At 44.2% G+C, this 18,686-nt stretch overlaps 1 non-coding gene across 1 annotated transcript; it reads left to right on the top strand.

Moving 5' to 3' along the window:
* Positions 1-5,163: 5,163 nt before the first annotated feature.
* On the top strand, positions 5,164-5,235 carry Trnaq-cug. The gene has a single exon. It is a non-coding gene; the product is annotated as a tRNA-Gln (tRNA).
* The last annotated feature ends 13,451 nt before the right edge of the window (positions 5,236-18,686 follow it).

Here is an 18,686-nt window from a genome sequence, read left to right as displayed (position 1 = left end):
CCCTTTCCCTCCCTCCTGACCCGCGCCATTTACTGTGTACTGATCACCAAACATTCCAATCATCAGGTGTGTTGGCTCTAGGTCTTCCTGCTCACCTTACGGATGAGCTGTGATCATATTTTTAACCAGGCTGTATAGTTCTGCTATGTATATTACGATTAGTTTTGTTGGTTATATGATACCATGATAGAGTTTAATACTATATAATGTACTGGAAAAATAAAGAAGTCACAGTGAATTAATGACTGTGTTGTGTTGAACCTTTATCACTCGTAGCTTGATTCTCTTATTTAATGTTTTCCGTAATAATATAGCTTATACATATTTAAACTACTGTAAATATATTGTCATAAGTTATGATCTTTGTGTGTGTGTGTGTATATGTGTGTGTGTGTGTGTGTGTATGTGTGTGTGTGTGTGTGTAAGAGTCAGGTAAACAGCTTCACACAGTAATGAGTTTGATGAAGAGCAATTGTGTGGCGGTATTTTTAGCAGATAACGATGAAGTATTTTGCAATACAGTTTATTTTTGGTTTCACTGTGGGTTACGAAGGACAGTATAGTATATTATTTACAAGCTGCATCTTTCATCAGTGTTACATACTTGAAAGAACATACCAGCCTTTCAGTCCTTCCAGTCAGTTAGTATCTTCCCCCACCAAGGTAGTGAGGTACGGGTAGTGATACATTGTCTACTGTCGGTCCCTCCACCCAGGCGAGGGCGAGTAACTCAGCTGGTACACTCCCCTTCACTAGTACGTTTACAGGGGCTCGTCATATAAACATTCCACAAAACATTACATTGAGATATTTGTTTTAATATTGTTTTACTTTGATCCCATAGTATGATTACTCTTGTGAGGTTCCTTCTGTCGAATGTAAACAAACACAAGGCTGCCACACTGTACAAAACCCGATGAGCCCTTGGGAACGCACTAGTGAAGGGGACTGTACAGTACATTATAACATCAACATTTGAGGGAGGTGGCAACTCGTGCTTGGGGGCTCCTTTACCACTCCTCGGCTGCTTCATACTGAGGTGTGTTGCCAGCCGTCCACTGTCCGTCTGGCAATTTTTTATACGTCCGATTCATTTCTCCTAAACGAAAATAAATCGCCCGGAACACCTTGTATTAACTAAAGCCTCGTGATGACTACAGGGTAAACGTGTAGTTTGAGGGTAAATTTGGCAGTCTCCCTTTTTTGCATAATGTACATATTTTGTTATTTCTGGTGTATGACTTCCGGCTTTTAACTTTTTTTTGGGTGCGCTTGATTCCTCCCAAATGAAGACAGATAACCCAAGCAAACGATAAACATTTTTGTGTTCCCATGATCTACGGATTATTGAAGCGTTTAACCGCGAAATAAGTCAGGTGTTCCTTTGAATTGCGGACTTTACGTATTTTGCAATATCTGGCGTTTGGTGATCGTTATTTAGTTTACTGTTCTCTTGAGAAAAAAAAATCACGTGAAGATTAGGCACCCAAGCTTATTTCACTTGACGATTACACCCTAAAGCGAACCTAATCTAACCTAGCTTAACTAAACCTAACCTCGTCTAACCTTAGCTGAATTACTTATAAAGAAACATAATTCTGGGTATAAGGTTATTTTAAGGCAATATTTAATACTCGTTTTCTCCCTGTCAACCTCCCTTATTGGCTGGAATTGTTCTGGCATACACACTTTATTTATAACCAACCAATGAACAATACAAGTACAGTACAGCTTACAGGTACAGGTTACAGGTACAGGTTACAGGTACAGGTTACAGGTACAGGTATTAGTCTCTTTAATCTCCAGAAACTAGTGATTTCGTCGAGAGAGTTAGTTTTTATAATATTTTTTTTATTTTTACCGCCTCTGAATTTTTAATCTAGCGGGAAAATCAGACAAGATGAGGAAATCCGCTGAATAGAATTTACTGTGAACCGTGTGTATCATTATAACGAAGAGAAAAGCGGAAACATAAGAATCTCAGTACGAAAAATAATATTGCAAGAATAATGTTAATTTCGTGGACAACCAAAAGCAAAATATAAAGAACATGGAGTAGAGAATTGCCTCACGGACCTTCAGAATATCCTGGAGATGATGAGAGTGTCGGGGATGATGACCTTATCCTTAGGAGAACGAGAGATACATAAATTTCTCTTCGTCGCTGGAAAATTTGACTCACATTTGGTGATTTTAGGTGAAAAGATTGGATTTATTAAGACCCTAGGTGGAGTAATCTCTCTAAAGGTGACAATATGTTAGGGTGTTGCCTTGTGGGACCATGTGCAGTTCAAGGGTCATCAGGTGGTACATTACTGTGCTTTATTTATGCTTGTGTATGTGAAGAAGATGTTTATATAGTGTGTGGTCTAGGAGCAAAAGAATTCATACAGATTTTGGGGCGACTTGTATAAACCATTACAGACACACACACACACACACACACACACACACACACACACACACACACACACACACACACACACACACACACACACACACACACACACACACACACACACACACACACACACACTAAAAATTGTATCCTGCTAGCCTATAGTAAAGACTGTTTAGATTAGATTTTTTATCACTTCGAGATAGACACCCAAGCTTATTTTTATTACACCTGATGCTTAAACACCTTGACGCTACCTGAAGGGGGGGTTAGGTTAGGTTAGGTTAGGTTAGCGTTAGGGTGAGCTGTGCTGGGTGGCTAATCTACGCGTGACTTTTTATTAAGAATGAATCTGTTGTCTAATACTTTCTCTATTGTCTTCTACAGGTACGTCGTGAAGCGTGATGGCCGGGATAACGAGATGGTGAGGTGAGGTTATTATATTTTTCTTTTTATCAAGTTATCTCCTGTCTCGTGTCCTATACAAGTGCAAGAGGTAAGTCATGCCACAATTGGGCTCAGTGTTGTTTTTGTATTCCCCATCAGATCACTCTCATCGTATCTTGGGTTTTATACTGAGGAGTAACCGTGTGTGGTGCTGCAGGAATTTGTCTGTAGAGGAGGTGTTCGTCTCCTTTAGTGTCTGTAGATAAGATCATGAGGGGTTATGGGAGCACTAGAGCGAACAGCATAAGTGAGGTTCTGCGAGTGTGTGAATTAGTACATTTATACGTACACAGACTACCTCACACTGGAATACACACACACTACACCTCTACACATGAATAGTTTTTGCAACACCCGCCGATCATTGGAATATAAAAGAAATAATCACAAGGTTACAGGTTATTGTGAGCGAAGAGGATGGCTATGATATTATGGCTTGACATCAATCACAATGGCCGAGTTACGAGCGCAGCGAATGGCGACCATAGGAACAATGATGATATGTTCCGACGAGAAGAAATTCATTGGACATACTCAGAGAATTGAATTATTTACATCCATCGAGGTGCAGCTTGAACATTGGGTTGAGTGGCCGCTGGTGACCTGACTGCCTTGTGTGGAGTGTTGGGTGGTGTGTGTGTGTGAGGGTGGGGGTCACCTTTCATAACCTGACTGAACACTGAAGGTCCTGGTGGTCACCATTCACGAGTGTGTGAGGGCAAGAGGGTCGCTGAGTGGTAGGGTGTGGTGCAGCTGTGGTGGGGTCTTGTTATGTTTGTGATATTAACTCCAACTGGTCTACCGCTACTTCGCCAAAAGACAAAATCCTATAAAATCATAAGACGCTGTAATCAGCGGGCCACTCGAAGGGTTCCGGTGTGTTTTTTATTTTTTTTTACCTCATGAAAACCTTAGATCCGTTTTCTTGATCAGTATTTTTATATATTTCCAAGTATTTGATTTGTCTATCTCTACCTATCATCTCAAGTGCTGCAGGTGATTAGAGACAGAGCTTCGAGTAGAGATTTATACATAGGTAACATAACCATGATTTATAAAAGGTTAATTAGCCAAAAGCCACGCACTGTCGAGCAGATATCGACAGGAACAAGACTGTGGGAGCGATGAACATCCTGTACACTCGTTATAATCACGTGGGCTGATGAGGAGTGACATAGAGACAACGCTGTGTATATATTGAGTGTTGTCTTGACGTGTTCTGGCCATTTTGTTATAGATGCAACTCTCAATTAGTTCAGTTGTCTTTGTTTAGAGCTGCATTAATACCACAGCAAGAATAACTCATGACCACACTTAACAAAAAGAATTGGCGGGTAGAATAGATTACACTGTTGGTAAACATCACCTCAGGTTATAAAAATCACAAGCATTTTCCATCTGAAATTATTCTTCGTTTTTCTTTGTGGTGATATTCTTTCTTTCCCTCGTGTAATAATATATTTGATGGAGGGCGGGCTTCTCACAGCAACCAAAACACCCTGACGACGCCCTTGTACGACGCCCTTGTAACTACCTTGTCCTCACCCCTCCACCCCTTCACCCCCACCCACCTCCTTCTCCCCGCACCCACCTCCTCCTCCTCGTCTCATTGTTGAAACACCTCAATTGATACACATTTTTACAGCATCCTCCCTTAAAACGTCACCCTGAGCCGCGGCGGCGCCCCTTACATACCTAATCTGTAGTCTCCCTATCTCATGCCAGACTTAATTTGCATATCTTTTAGAGTCTTTCCCATCTTCGCAAATCATTCTGTAATTTTTTTTGTACCCAGCATTCAGAAGGGTTGTATATAGTCCTTCCCGTCTTGGCAAATCATTCTGTACAAAGGTTTATTGGAACTTCATTTATTTTTTATCTTTAATTTTTTGCACCCAGCGATCACACTGCCCTTGACCCGCACTGCACCTTCCTTCATCCACCCAACGCGACCTCCTCCACACTCGAGCGCTTTTACGGAATACCATCTTGGATAAACCAGTTTGGAAAAGTTAACTCTGCCACACTGTGAGTCTTTGTCATCCACAACTGTCGCGCTCAAATATTTGTATTAATTTGTTTTAAGAATTGACCTTCATTGTCAGGGCTCTTTGGTAGGGTTGTCGGTGTCTCTGGTTCTGGCCCCTCGGTGAGACAGTCCGAGGTGGTAACCATTACATCATGGGACCAGGTGAGGCGTGGACGATAGTATGGTATTTGTTGATGTTACAATAAAGATCAGTGTGTGTGTGTGTGTGTACACTGATTCATATTATGACATTATGAATTAGTACCATATGACTGTATACTTGACACACGGTCCCATGGTGTAATGGTTAGCACTTTGGACTCTGAATCCAACAATCCGAGTTCGAGTCTCGGTGGGACCTGACATTTTATAGTGCTCAGCCTCTCACAGCCGGTAAAACCTGACAAGAGTGACTTTACTATGTGTATTTAACTTTCAAGCGGGTTAGGACAAGTACCTTTGATCTCTTAATGTTATGAGAGGTTAGGTTAGGTTAGGTTATGAAGTAATGACATGTAATTACGTATTTCTTGTATCCTCTGTGGCAAAAACTGTCTGGAATAAATTATTGAACGAAATATCTGCAAATTTATCCTTTAGTTCCCACGTAGGGATTTTAAAACTCCTTCTACCTATTCGTTGTATACCATTACAGTACACTTCTCCGTAGCCTCTATAGAGAACCCAGTAACGTGATCTCTCAAGGTTACTACGAAATTGAAACCAAATTACATAGTGTTATCGATTTTACGGTGTGGCCGCCGTGACCACTGAGTCCATTTGGCTGTTAGTCCTACGGCGTGTCGGCACATCCGGCTGTCCACGAGAAACTCTGGCCAAGAATATAGAAGTTAATGAAGACTCTAGGTAGGCAGCCATGTTTACACCCAACCCTTATCACCCATCTATCTGTCCAACATATATACTATAGGTCCCCTCTGACGTAGAAGCTCCCTCAGTTGTCAACGACTGGAACTAATATTGACTTGTATATCTGTCTAGCCGGCCACCTCCCCTTCTTGGCAGAACACCACATATGTCTGGGATCCTTCTCTTCCTGCTAATACGATTTTATGCTGTCTTAACTTTACCGATGTTTTCTTCACTCCTATACTGACCACGTTGTCTCCTCCGCTAAGGCAGATAATGGGTTTGGTTCCATTGTTTCTATCTACTAGGTCTCTCACCCCACCTCCTGACCAACACACCTTGGTCCTGCTAATCCTATCCTTGTTACAGAAGGCACGACCCATGTACAGTACCTTACCTGCTAATCCCTAACTATTAAAGCTTTCTTAACGTCACTGTCGTCCTAATCTTTATCCATGTCGTCCAATTTGTCCTCCAGAAGACTAAAAGAGTTAGAACACTTAGTTACTCTAGTCTTCTTCACCACAAGACTTGTCGCCCATCTCTTTGTGACTTTCTACTGCTCGGCGGCATTATACAGTATATCTCAGACTTTCTCAGCCTCACACTCACCCCCTTCAAGCCTCACACTCACCTCCTTCAAGCCTCACACTCACCCCCTTCAAGCCTCACACTCACCTCCTTCACGCCTCACACTCACCCCCTTCAAGCCTCACACTCACCCCCTTCATCCTCACATTCTCTCCTTTTACCTGCTCTAACTCACCTGTCCTCAGCTAGTGGAAGACACGACTCTCACCTAAGGTAATATTTGTTGACCTTTAATACTGTTGGTTGAATAATTCATCCTGGCGACAGTTTTATTATTATTATTATTATTATTATTATTATTATTATTATTATTATTATTATTATTATTATTATTATTACAATAATTCTAAATTTCTGTGTGACTCCTCCCCTCCCTCCATCCCAATCCGGACGTGAATGTATAAAATAGTGAAGGAGGGAGTGATTAATTTAGGCGTAGCGCAGTGTAAGGTAACGAGCTGGACGCCGCCTTGTATCACACTGACCATAGGAAGTGATTTGGCGATATATCCAGGGGCTGGGACTCCCATCACTGTAATGGCTTATTTTACTCACTGGAACGAAGCTTAAAAAAATTCTTGAAACTCGACATATGGAATGAGGTGTTGAGTGTATGTTTGTCTGTGTAGTGCATGTGTAGAGAGTTTTATTAGTAGTGTTGTAGAGGCTGGGGGGGGGGGCTATAGAGTTAATGGGAGGGTAGTTGGCAACTGGTGGTCATGTATGGCAATATAAAGGAAGGAAGAGCCTGCGGGCATAAACGTCTTTGGTCCTCACGTCTCACCTGCTGTTTCCTCTTCGTTATTGCTGTCCACACTAATGCCTCCTCCTCCTCCTCCTCCTCCTCCTCCTCTTCTTCTTCCTCCTCCTTCTTCTCCTCCTCCTCCTCCGGCTTGGTTTTCCCACTCTGCTCCCTCTTGCTGCTGTTACATTGATGGTTCTGCTGTGCTGTGCTCGCCATCATTTTATCTGCTGTTCATTTTGGTTTTGTGTATTATCACTAGTAACCATAATTACTACTACTACTACTACTACTACTACTACTACTACTACTACTACTACTACTACTACTACTACTATTTCCTGTAGTTCCTCTTCTTCCATAATCCCCACTCCTCTCATCCCTATCACCATTATCTGGTGTTGTACTTGCCTGTATCACCGTTACCTTCTACAGGCGCCCACCTTTAGTTCCTTTAATTTGGAGTTTCAGAGTCTTGGAATGGTATGTACTATTACAGTTCTTGTGGTGCTCCAATATTCCCATTCCTGTTATGTTCCTTGTCTGGTCATTATTTTTTCGCGTCAGATTTCACAATTTTCTTCGTTATGGACGGTCCTGAAGGCGTCTATCACACACACACACACAGACACAGACACACACACACACACACACACACACACACACACACACACACACACACACACACACACACACACACACACACACACACACACACTTTTTCTGAGTCTGCCTTGTCGACTGTCACCCTCTCTGCCTTAACCCTAATTCCAACCACAAGTAAACGCGTCACACTGTCCTTCAACACCAAGTCCAATTTCTACGTTACAACTGCTGGGGAGTGTCGTAAAATAGCACCAGTTTGTCTCGTCACGGTTCCTGGCGGTGATGAATGGCCGACGGTGGATACAGTTCGTTCGAGAAGATAGAACGAGGGAACGAAATTTTATTGTGAAGGAAAATTCGTAATCATTCGGGGTTTTCTAGACAAGAACACGCACAGTAGTTTGGTTTTCTGATAACACATGGCTATACTAGTTTGGTTTTGAATGGTGAGTATTTAGTTTGCGTGTGTGTGTGTGTGTGTGTGTGAGAGAGAGAGAGAGAGAGAGAGAGAGAGAGAGAGAGAGAGAGAGAGAGAGAGAGAGAGAGAGAGAGAGAGCATTTTACCTTGTATTCTTAGACAGTAGAATCAAAAGTGTTCTTGTTTTCTCACCTACTACAGTATGTATGTATGTATGTATGTATGTATGTATGTATGTATGTATGTATGTATGTACAGTATGTATGTATGTATGTATGTATTAATCCCAATAGGTTAATACAGAACACTAGGGTCCATATACCACTAGACCTCAGCTCACTATAAATATATTTCAACTCGAGGAATTTATGTATTAATTCACAAGACGTTTTTATTTCAAGTAAATTATTATAGTGTATTTGTTTGTCTCTGTTTCCTACTTATTTATCGTTTTTATGATGTACGTGTATGTTCATTGTATATATAGTGTATGAATATAGGTTGTGTAAGTCTGTCTGTCTGTCTGTCTGTCTGTCTGTCTGTCTGTCTGTCTGTCTGTCTGTCTGTCTATACTTCCTTCCTCCACCTCTAATCATGTATCAGCCATTCTTTCCCTACAAGCAACACACACACACACGACACCGATGGAACTATGTCATAAACCCCAGGGCGTATGAGTCTCAGCCACGGGGGATCAGTTCCGGCCACAATTGCCCCTGGGGGTGAGAGAGAGGGGGGGTGAAGGAAGGTCATTCATAACGGAGTCAACTTTATGGTTCTGGGACTGCAAAATTGTCTTGGAAAATATACCATTGTAAATTTTTCTCCTTTGGCAATAATTCATCTTGTTTGAGGCACTTAGAGGTATTACTGTTTGAGGCACTTAGAGGTATTACTGTTTGAGGCACTTAGAGGTATTACTGTTTGAGGCACTTAGAGGTATTGCTGTTTGAGGCACTTAGAGGTATTACTGTTTGAGGCACTTAGAGGTATTACTGTTTGAGGCACTTAGAGGTATTACTGTTTGAGGCACTTAGAGGTATTACTGTTTGAGGCACTTAGAGGTATTACTATTTGAGGCACTTAGAGGTATTACTGTTTGAGGCACTTAGAGGTGTTACTGTTTGAGGCACTTAGAGGTATTGCTGTTTGAGGCACTTAGAGGTATTACTATTTGAGGCACTCAGAGGTATTACTGTTTGAGGCACTTAGAGGTATTACTGTTTGAGGCACTTAGAGGATTACTGTTGAGCTAACTTAGGATATACTGTTGGAGGCACTTAGAGTATTACTGTTTGAGCACTTAGAGGATACTGCTTGAGGCAGGGATACTGTTTGAAACTTAGGAATCTGACACTCGAGGTATTACTGTTTGAGACTCAACATGTTGAACTAGAGGCACTTGATAGAGGACACTGCTTGAGAACTTAGAGGTCGATATGATTACTGGATTTTGTATTTTAGGAGGTAGAGAGGTAGGTAGAGAGGTTAGGTTACGCCAGGGGTACGCCAGCAGGCCACGCCAGGCCAGGCCACGCCAGGTTGCCACGCCAGGCAGGCCACGCCAGGCAGGCCAGCCAGGCCAGGTCACGCCAGGCACGCCAGCCAGCCACGCCAGGCCAGACGCCAGGCCAGGCACGTGCCAGGTTGGCTTGGCCAGGCCAGGCCAGGCGGTCACGACGTAGGTTAGGTTACGTTAGGTTAGGTTACGTTAGGTTTAGGTTACGTTAGGTTAGGTTACGTTAGGTTAGGTTACGTTAGGTTAGGTTACGTTAGGTTAGGTTATGTTAGGTTAGGTTACGTTAGGTTAGGTTAGGTTAGGTTAGGTTACGTTAGGTTACGTTAGGTTACACTACGTTACGTTACACTACGTTACGTTACGCTACGTTACGTTGTCATTTGTAAAGATTATTGGAATATTCGCTGTTCTATACATTTTTCTTTTGTGTATCATACGTCTCCAAATATATAATAAAAATTATAAAAAAATTGTGGCATTAATAAAAAATATATAACAGTAGTCTATCTATCTATCTATCTATCTATCTATCTATCTATCTATCGGAGACCTGTGTGCCGGTAGAGAGAGAGAGAGAGAGAGAGAGAGAGAGAGAGAGAGAGAGAGAGAGAGAGAGGGGTGGATGCTAGATGTATATTACACGAAGGATGTGGTGGGTGTACACGTCCGGCAGGTGGGTGTGACGGGGCGTTACCCTCCCGTCACTCTCCTTAATGTTAGGAATGTCATGAACTGCCCTATAGATCGTTAGGGCCTCACGTCTAATATGCTTATCCCCCCCCATAGTCTCATACGCCCTTCTCCTCCGCTTCCCTCTTCCTCCTACTACTCTTCCTTCTATTCCTCCTCCTCCTCCTCCTCCTCCTTCAGTCTTAATTCGCCTCCCCCACTCCTGGTCTCAAAAGGTCCTCGGTCTTAGTACCTCCAGTCAGTCTTAATTGCCCCCAGGTTTTAAACACACACACACACACACACACACACACACACACACACACACACACACACACACACACACACACACACACCATCCGTACATTGTTCCTTCGACAAAAACAGACCAAGGAATGCCTCGCCCTCCCTCCCCATATACGCTGTGGTGAGGTGACCGGGCAGGCTGGGGGGCGGACACATACCTCAACAACAACAAAAACATAGGTACTGTATTTGTCTGGTATGACGAAGGTTTATGACCTGTACCTTGTATTAATTGTGAGTAATAATAATAATAATAATAATAATAATAATAATAATAATAATAATAATAATAATAATAATAATAATAATAATAATAATAATAGTAATAATAATAATAATAATAATAATAATAATAATAATAATAATAATAATAATAATAATAATAATAATAATAATAATAAAATAATAATAATAATAATAAAATAATAATAATAAAATAATAATAATAATAATAAAAAATAATAATAATAATAATAATAATAATAATATAATAATAATAATAATAATAATAATAATAATAATAATAATAATAATAATAATAAACGGTTTACTGAGGAAAAGCTAATTACCATATCAGTTAGGTGCTAAATATAAGAATAGAATAATATACAGGAGACTTATTGATCCTAGGACTTTTAATTACACACACACACACACACACACACACACACACACACACACACACACACAACAACACACACACACACACACACACACACACACACATTCTCCCTTCATTCTTATCGCTGTAAAAGATGTGTTGTAGTGTGATGCTTCCCTTAACCAAAATATCCATCTGATTTATCCTCGTCGCCTCACACATCCCAGCATCATCCATCATCAACACATCTTTCCTTAGAACCGAACCACTGACGTCATGTTTAGACCCAAGTACTGAACACGTATCATCCCGTTTGCGTTATAAATATTGACTGGATCACCATTAGGAGTATGGAAGGGTGATGACGCAAAATTCAACCTTCAGATCCAGGTATTTGATGACAGCTGTTAGGCAACACCGACACAAACACAAGCTAGATCCGGGTTGGGCTCCTTTCACTTTCTTGTGTGCGCACGGCTGAGGACCGGCTTGGAAGGCTGGGGGAGGTGGGGAGGGGAGGGGTGATGGAGGAGGGGAGGGGGTGGAGCCTTATATGGGGATTATGGCTGGTGAGGGAGAAAAGGAGGGAGGAAGATAGAGAGGGTGGGAGGAGAGAGGGAGGTAGGGAAGGCTGGAGGGGTGGAAGGAGAGAGAGGGGAGGAGGTGGTTAGAGGGAGTTAGGGAGGTAAGGAAGGCGAGAGGGAGGTAAGGAAGGGTCGAGGAGAAAGGGTCAAACGATGGAAGTTGTAAAGGGAGAGGACGGGGTCATTTAGGGTTAGGGTTATTAAGGGCAAGGGTCACTAAGGGAGGGATTGTACATGGGGGGGGGTCAGTGAAAGTGGCGTCGTACTTTAGGGGTCCGTATTGCTGGGTCATGTTCTAGGGGCTGCGTAGTGTGGGCTGCTCTAGGGGGCTGTATAAGGTCAAAATTAGGGGGTCAGTAGTGGGGTGGTTCTAGGGGCCAGGCAGTGTGGGGTCAGCCCTTAGGGGGTCATAAGGTGGGGGCTGTACTTTAGGGGGCCATGTAGTGTGGGGTCGTTCTGGGGGTCATATAGGGTGGGGATTGTACTTGGGGGTCATGTAGTGGGGTCGTTCTAGGGGCTGTTATAGGGTGGGGGTCGTACTAGGGGTCAGTGTAGTGTGGGGTCGTTCTAGGGGGTCATATAAGGTGGGGGTCGTACTAGGGGGTCATGTAGTGTGGGGTCGTTCTAGGGGGTCATATAGGGTGGGGTGTGGGAGGGTTGAGGTGACGACGGGAAGGTAGATGGTTAAAGAGGGAAGGAAAGAGGTTTGGGAGTGTGGTGGGGAGGGAGGGAGAAAGAGGGAGGGGAGAGCGGTGGAAGAAATTAAGGAGGGAGGGAAGTAGGGAGGGAGAGGTAGGGGGAAGGAGGGAGAGAGGGAGGGAGATGCTGCTACTGTCCGGGGTACACAAAATAGACGCCTGGGTATTGAGGAAGAGTAGCCCAGCCCAGCCCAGCCATATGTTGGTATATTTAGCTGTTTGCGACCTTAAATGCTGTTGTGTCTTAACGTATGTGTGTGTGTGTGTGTGTACGTGTTAACATAGGTCTGTGGTGCTGTATTTTTGTATTTAAGTTGTGGGGTGCTGTATTCCTGTATTCGTGTGGTACTGTATTGCTGTTTGAGGGGAGGAGAGAGAAATGACTGTACAAGCACACCACTGGGAAGAATCTATAGAAGGAAACGTACATAGTAGACCTGTATTTTTGTTGTTTTTCTGTTTCTCGTTAGCATGGCATCACTTGACCCCCTCCTGCAGGCCCTCAACAGTGGTAATTCGACCCACTCTGATATTATGACTTAACTTAACCTACAGTAACTTAACCTAACCTAACCTAACCTAACCTAACCTAACCTACAGTAACCTAACCTAACCTAACCTAACCTAACCTAACCTAACCTAACCTTACCAAACCTAACCTAAGCCTTCCCAGGTAGCGTTAAGCTGGAGTGTCTAATTTTCCCGTGATCCCATTTGGGTTTTAAAGGTATGATGTTATCCACTACGTTCACATGGTTACTCTTTTTAGGGGATTTTTTCTTCAGGGTTTAGTATTTTGGGTGTTGGTGACCGTCCCCAGTTGAGTAAGTAGGGGCTTCAGGGTGTTTTTACCGTTCAGGGCTTTTAAGATCTGAAAATATCCTGTACTTTTGCCCGCCTAAACATGTGCCTGGTACCTGGTAATTTCATTCACCTGAACGTGTCGTCGGGTCGTTGGTCCAGGGCTGAAATGTGAGAGCTTTAGTCCCTCAAGAAGATTCTCTCCATTTATCCTCAAGGAACACCTGATTACCACCAAGTACACCTCCCGAGATGAAACATTTTAGACACACTGTTTGGAGGTGTCTCAGGGGAGCTTACTCACTCTTTATATTGGAGGTGGAGTTGTTTGGTCTCAGAAGTTCACAACATGGGTGAGTGTCGTGTACCGTCAGACAGTCTTCCACCTCTTCCACCTCCTCCTTCTCTTGTGTTGTTGTGATCGTCGTAGGATTCGTTTACTCAGGGTTGTGGATGATGATGCTATTCTGCTTCTCCTGCTGCATGTTTGAGGAACTTACAGGGTGATAGCGTGTACTGTACCTGCACGTGTGATATTTCTGGTATGACGTCTGTTCACTAAGGCACTCACAGATACTCGTATTATTTTGTGTAGTCGTAGAAGTTCCCAGTGTCAAGCCAAGACCACCACTGACTATTAGACCATGCAGATAAGACAGACAGACAGACATAAATAACGACGGGAGAAAAATAGGTAGACATAATTATAGACAGACAGACATTAAAAGCTGTTAGACGTAAAGATATTCAAGAAAGAAGAAACAGAAACACGGAGACAAATGACCAGCAGGTAGCTAATTATATCCTAGAGTCCTGGGCCATTTCCGGGTCCTGACAGACACTCCCTCAGGTAGTGTGGAGGCCCAGCATCCCGGGGAAGGTACGGTGAGCCAGGTGGAGGAGGGAGGTGCCACGCTCTCTCTTACCCTATCACTCCTGACGGTGGAGGAGGGAGGGCAGGGGAAGGTACCTTGGGCCAGGTGGAGGAGGGAAGTGCCACGCTCCCTCCCACTGTACCACTCCTGACGGCGAAGGATTGGGCGGAGGGAGGAGAGAGAGGTCTTACAACTCTTCACAGGCGCTCAGGCGTTTATGACTGACGGTGAGCCTCCTCATTTTACTTCACGTATTTGTTATCATTATACTACAACACGTATTTTGGTTAGTGTGGACATGAACGTCAGAGGACATGTGTCCCAGGTGTCTACTTTCATCTTGTGGGGAAATGTTTGTGGAGGTAACAGGACACCGAGAGCAATAAACTGGGACCGTCTTTTGCCGACCTTTGAGATTACGAAAGTATAGGGTGACCAGACCACTCCCCTGTGTCCCGGGGTGTGAGGGTGCAGGGTGAGGGAGGATTAAGGGGGAGTGATGTGAGGGTGGGCAGGGTGTGAAGGTGAGGGAGAGTGATGTGAGGGTGGGCAGGGTGTGAAGGTGAGGGAGAGTGATGTGAGGGTGGGCAGGGTGTGAAGGTGAGGGAGAGTGATGTGAGGGTGGGCAGAGTGTGAAGGTGAGGGAGAGTAAAGTAAGGGTAATGATCACACTGTTATCTCTCCAACAGTTAATGAAGAAAAATAATTACTCCTTCAACAGGTAACGTTAGGGGTAATTCTCATCCTTCAACAGGTAACGTTAGGGGTAATTCTCATCCTTCAACAGGTAACGTTTGGGGTAATTCTCATCCTTCAACAGGTAACGTTAGGGGTAATTCTCATCCTTCAACAGGTAACGATAGGTGTAATTCTCATCCTTCAACAGGTAACGTTAGGGGTAATTCTCATCCTTCAACAGGTAACGATAGGTGTAATTCTCATCCTTCAACAGGTAACGTTAGGGGAAATTCTCATCCTTCAACAGGTAACGATAGATGTAATTCTCATCCTTCAACAGGTAACGATAGGTGTAATTCTCAAACAGGTAACGTCTCATCCTTCAACAGGTAACGTTAGGGATTAATTCTCATCCTTCAACAGGTAACGATAGATGTAATTCTCATCCTTCAACAGGTAACGATAGGTGTATAATAATCAATCCTCCAGCAGCTGACGATGGCAGGTAACGACGAAAGTAATCAATCCTACAAGAGTTAATGACGAGGGTGAGTGTGTCTTAACGAGGGACATGTCGAGAGCGGGAGGGGCGGGGATTGGTTGGTTCAGTGGACGTCGGTAAACCAAAACACGGACACGAAATTGGTTGTTGCATGTTGTAAGTGGCGAGGGAAGGAAGAAGGGACGGGGGGGGGGGAGGGCAGGAGAGAAGGGACATAGGAAGGAGGGAGGGAGGTAGGGGAGAAGGGAGGGAGAGAGGGGAGATTAAAGAAGGGAAGATTGATGGCTTTATAACCCCCGCGAGCTCCGGGTTTTACCGCCAAGAACAATGAGGAAGAAGAAGCGTCTCCAGCTTGCATTTTTTGGACGTCGGACGTTCGGCTTTTGGCTCAGGTTTTGACGACAAGTACATCACCCGTAAAATATTTATCTTGGTGTTTGATCTTAATTTAGAGTCCTTGATGGTTATTATGGTTATATAAGGTGTGTTTAGTGAGTTATTAATGGCATTAGTTGTGGTGATGGGTGGCTGGGTTGAGATGGTTAAGTCAGGATGGAGAGGAAGGAATCGGAGTCGGGGAAGCAAATTTACCTGGTTTGGGTTCCAGAATTATGGCTGACATACGCCGTAATAGTGGTGACCAGTTCCCTCACACTGGTATTATATTGACCTTGGTCAGCGGAGTATCATTCTTGTCTGAATTTGTCAACGTGTGGTACCATGTGTGTTGTAGTGGAGGGTTGTTAGCGCGGTGCAGGCTGATCATTATGATGGGCAGGTCGGTGTGGGGGTTCTTGAGATACAGTACTTGTTGATTACTAGTTTGGTTACCTAACTTTGCCCGGGTAGAGGGACAACAGATAGTACACAAGCAATTCCTTACCCACCCGCACCTCCCTACCAAATTTCAGCTCTTTAAAAACTCTACACTGACATTAAACATGGCTGCTCACTTAGTACCTGTCAAAACCTCCAAAGTGTGATCGAGCCTCTGTGTTCTGTCGTTACTGTGCCCCATCCATCCACGAGTGACCATTGGTTAGTAAAGTGCTCGTCTTTAGTCACACGATATATAGTTGGGTAAAGGCTTATATTATGTCATGGGTACTGTACTGTACTGTATGTGATTCAAAGGTTTGGGAGATGTTGGTTATGGATGTGATTTAACTTCATACTTTTATTAGTTGTATCGTTTTGTCTTATATTTTCCCCTTCTTTATTATTAGTTTTATTATTTACACCCAAGGCACGTATAAGGATTTCAAAATAAATCTCCATTATATCTTATCATCTTATCTTCGTAGAGTACTAAAGATATATTAAAGTGTCTCATTTTAGGCTGAAGATAGATGCCCACTGAGGTAAGGTGTTACATCTGTGGTATGACATGAATTTCTCTCTCTCTCTGTTGTTTACGTTACCAGCGGCCCGCACTCATTCATTACCTGTACATCACACAATACATCTTGGGATAGGTCCGGGTTTTCCTCAACACTCGCTGGTATACTCAGTAGTGTTCCCCGTAACTCACAGCTTCGTACTTCTAATATTACTCTGAAATATGCCGTGGAAATTACTACGGGAGTACGTGGATTATATGCAATCTCCTGTACTCGGGTTGGTGGGTGTGAGGGGAAAATTGAGGTGCGGGGTTTCTGAGAATCTTAGCCCGCTGGTCCAGGCGCCCGCCCGTCCACTACGCAACACCGCGGTGGGAAGTATCACATGAGGCCTTCAAGGACAAGCTTCCCGCTGGTATAAACGCTGCCAGTGTTCGGGATGGATAGAGGAGGAAGCAGTCATCATGTATAATGACACTGGTAATGACGCTGCGTGTCATCTTCACACACTAACAACATCCGGACAGTACCCAAAACACCTCCAGTCTGGCCAGTGTCCCCTATCTGGCCAGTGTCCCCTATCTGGCCAGTGTCCCCTATCTGGCCAGTGTCCCCTATCTGGCCAGTGTCCCCTATCTGGAAAGTGTCCTTTACCTGACCACTGTCCCCTACTTTTTGATATTGAAACAGTTTATTTAACCAGAAAAATACAGAGACAGAGTGGACAATAAGAGCACTATTGACATGACTGAGCCAAGTGGGAGCCTGAGCCCTCTTAGTGACACCTGGCCAGTGTCCCCTACCTGGCCAATGGGTGCTATACTAGTGTGAGGGAAGGGAGGGAGACAAGGGGTGCTCTACTAGTGTGAGGGAAGGGAGGGAGACAAGGGGTGCTATACTAGTGTGAGGGAAGGGAGGGAGACAAGGGGTGCTCTACTAGTGTGAGGGAAGGGAGGGAGACAAGGGTGCTATACTAGTGTGAGGGAAGGGAGGGAGACAAGGGGTGCTATACTACTAGTGTGAGGAAGGAGGGGAGATGAAAGGTGCACTGGTGTGAGAGGGAGGAACAGGGGTGCTATACTAGTGTGAGGAAGGAGGAGACAAGGGTGCTCTACTAGGGTGAGGAAGGAGGGAGACAAGGGTGCTCTACTGGGTGAGGAAGGAGAGAGACAAGGGGTGCTCTACTAGTGTGAGGAGGGGGAGGGAGACAAGGGGTGCTCTACTAGTGTGAGGAAGGGAGGAGGGAGGAGACAAGGGGTGTCTGCTGGTGTGAGGGAAGGGAGGGAGACAAGGGGTGCTCTCTGGTGTGGGGAAGGAGAGGCAAGGTGCTCTACTAGTGTGAGGGAAGGGAGAGACAAGGGGTGCTCTGGTGTGAGGAAGGGAGGGAGACAAGGGGTGCTCTACTAGTGTGAGGGAAGGGAGGGAGACAAGGGGTGCTATACTAGTGTGAGGAAGGGAGGGAGACAAGGGGTGCTCTACTAGGGTGAGAAAGGGAGGAGGGAGGGAGCGGACAAGGGGATATCACTCGTCTTCGTTCCGGCCACAACATACGGCACGGAAAATTGTCTCCCTGAGTATCCTCGTCTCGTAATAATTAAACTGGTCCACATCTCATCGTCCTCAATGGCGAAAATTTAACCAACCACTCTCATCTCTCCTCTCCTTTAGTTTATTCTGCTCACTCATTTGTTTATTCGTATTCACTAGAGTTACGTTATTGGTGTGTGTGTCTGTGTGTTCGTGCGTAAGATGTCGGCGGGGAAGACGATGGTTGTGGAAATGCCGCGACACGAAAGGAATTGAAATATGATGAATGTTTCTGAGACGCTGGGGGAAGCTCAAGACGTTCTGTGCCTTAGGCGGTTCCGGACCTGCTAGTCACGTTGTTCTTGTTCTTGTTCTTCTCTTCCTCTCCCCTGCACGCCGCTGTTCTTGCTCTGGGTGCACACCACGCTGTTCATCCTCAGTTCATTCACTTGTTCTGAGTGTATCATTTTGTTCTTGTTATTCTT

The sequence above is a fragment of the Homarus americanus genome, unplaced genomic scaffold (genome assembly GCF_018991925.1).
Source record: "Homarus americanus isolate GMGI-L3 unplaced genomic scaffold, GMGI_Hamer_2.0 scaffold32929, whole genome shotgun sequence".
In the NCBI taxonomy this organism is placed as follows: Eukaryota; Metazoa; Arthropoda; class Malacostraca; order Decapoda; family Nephropidae; genus Homarus; species Homarus americanus.
Note: the sequence above shows the minus strand (reverse complement) of the source record. Positions and strands in the feature narration are given on the sequence as shown.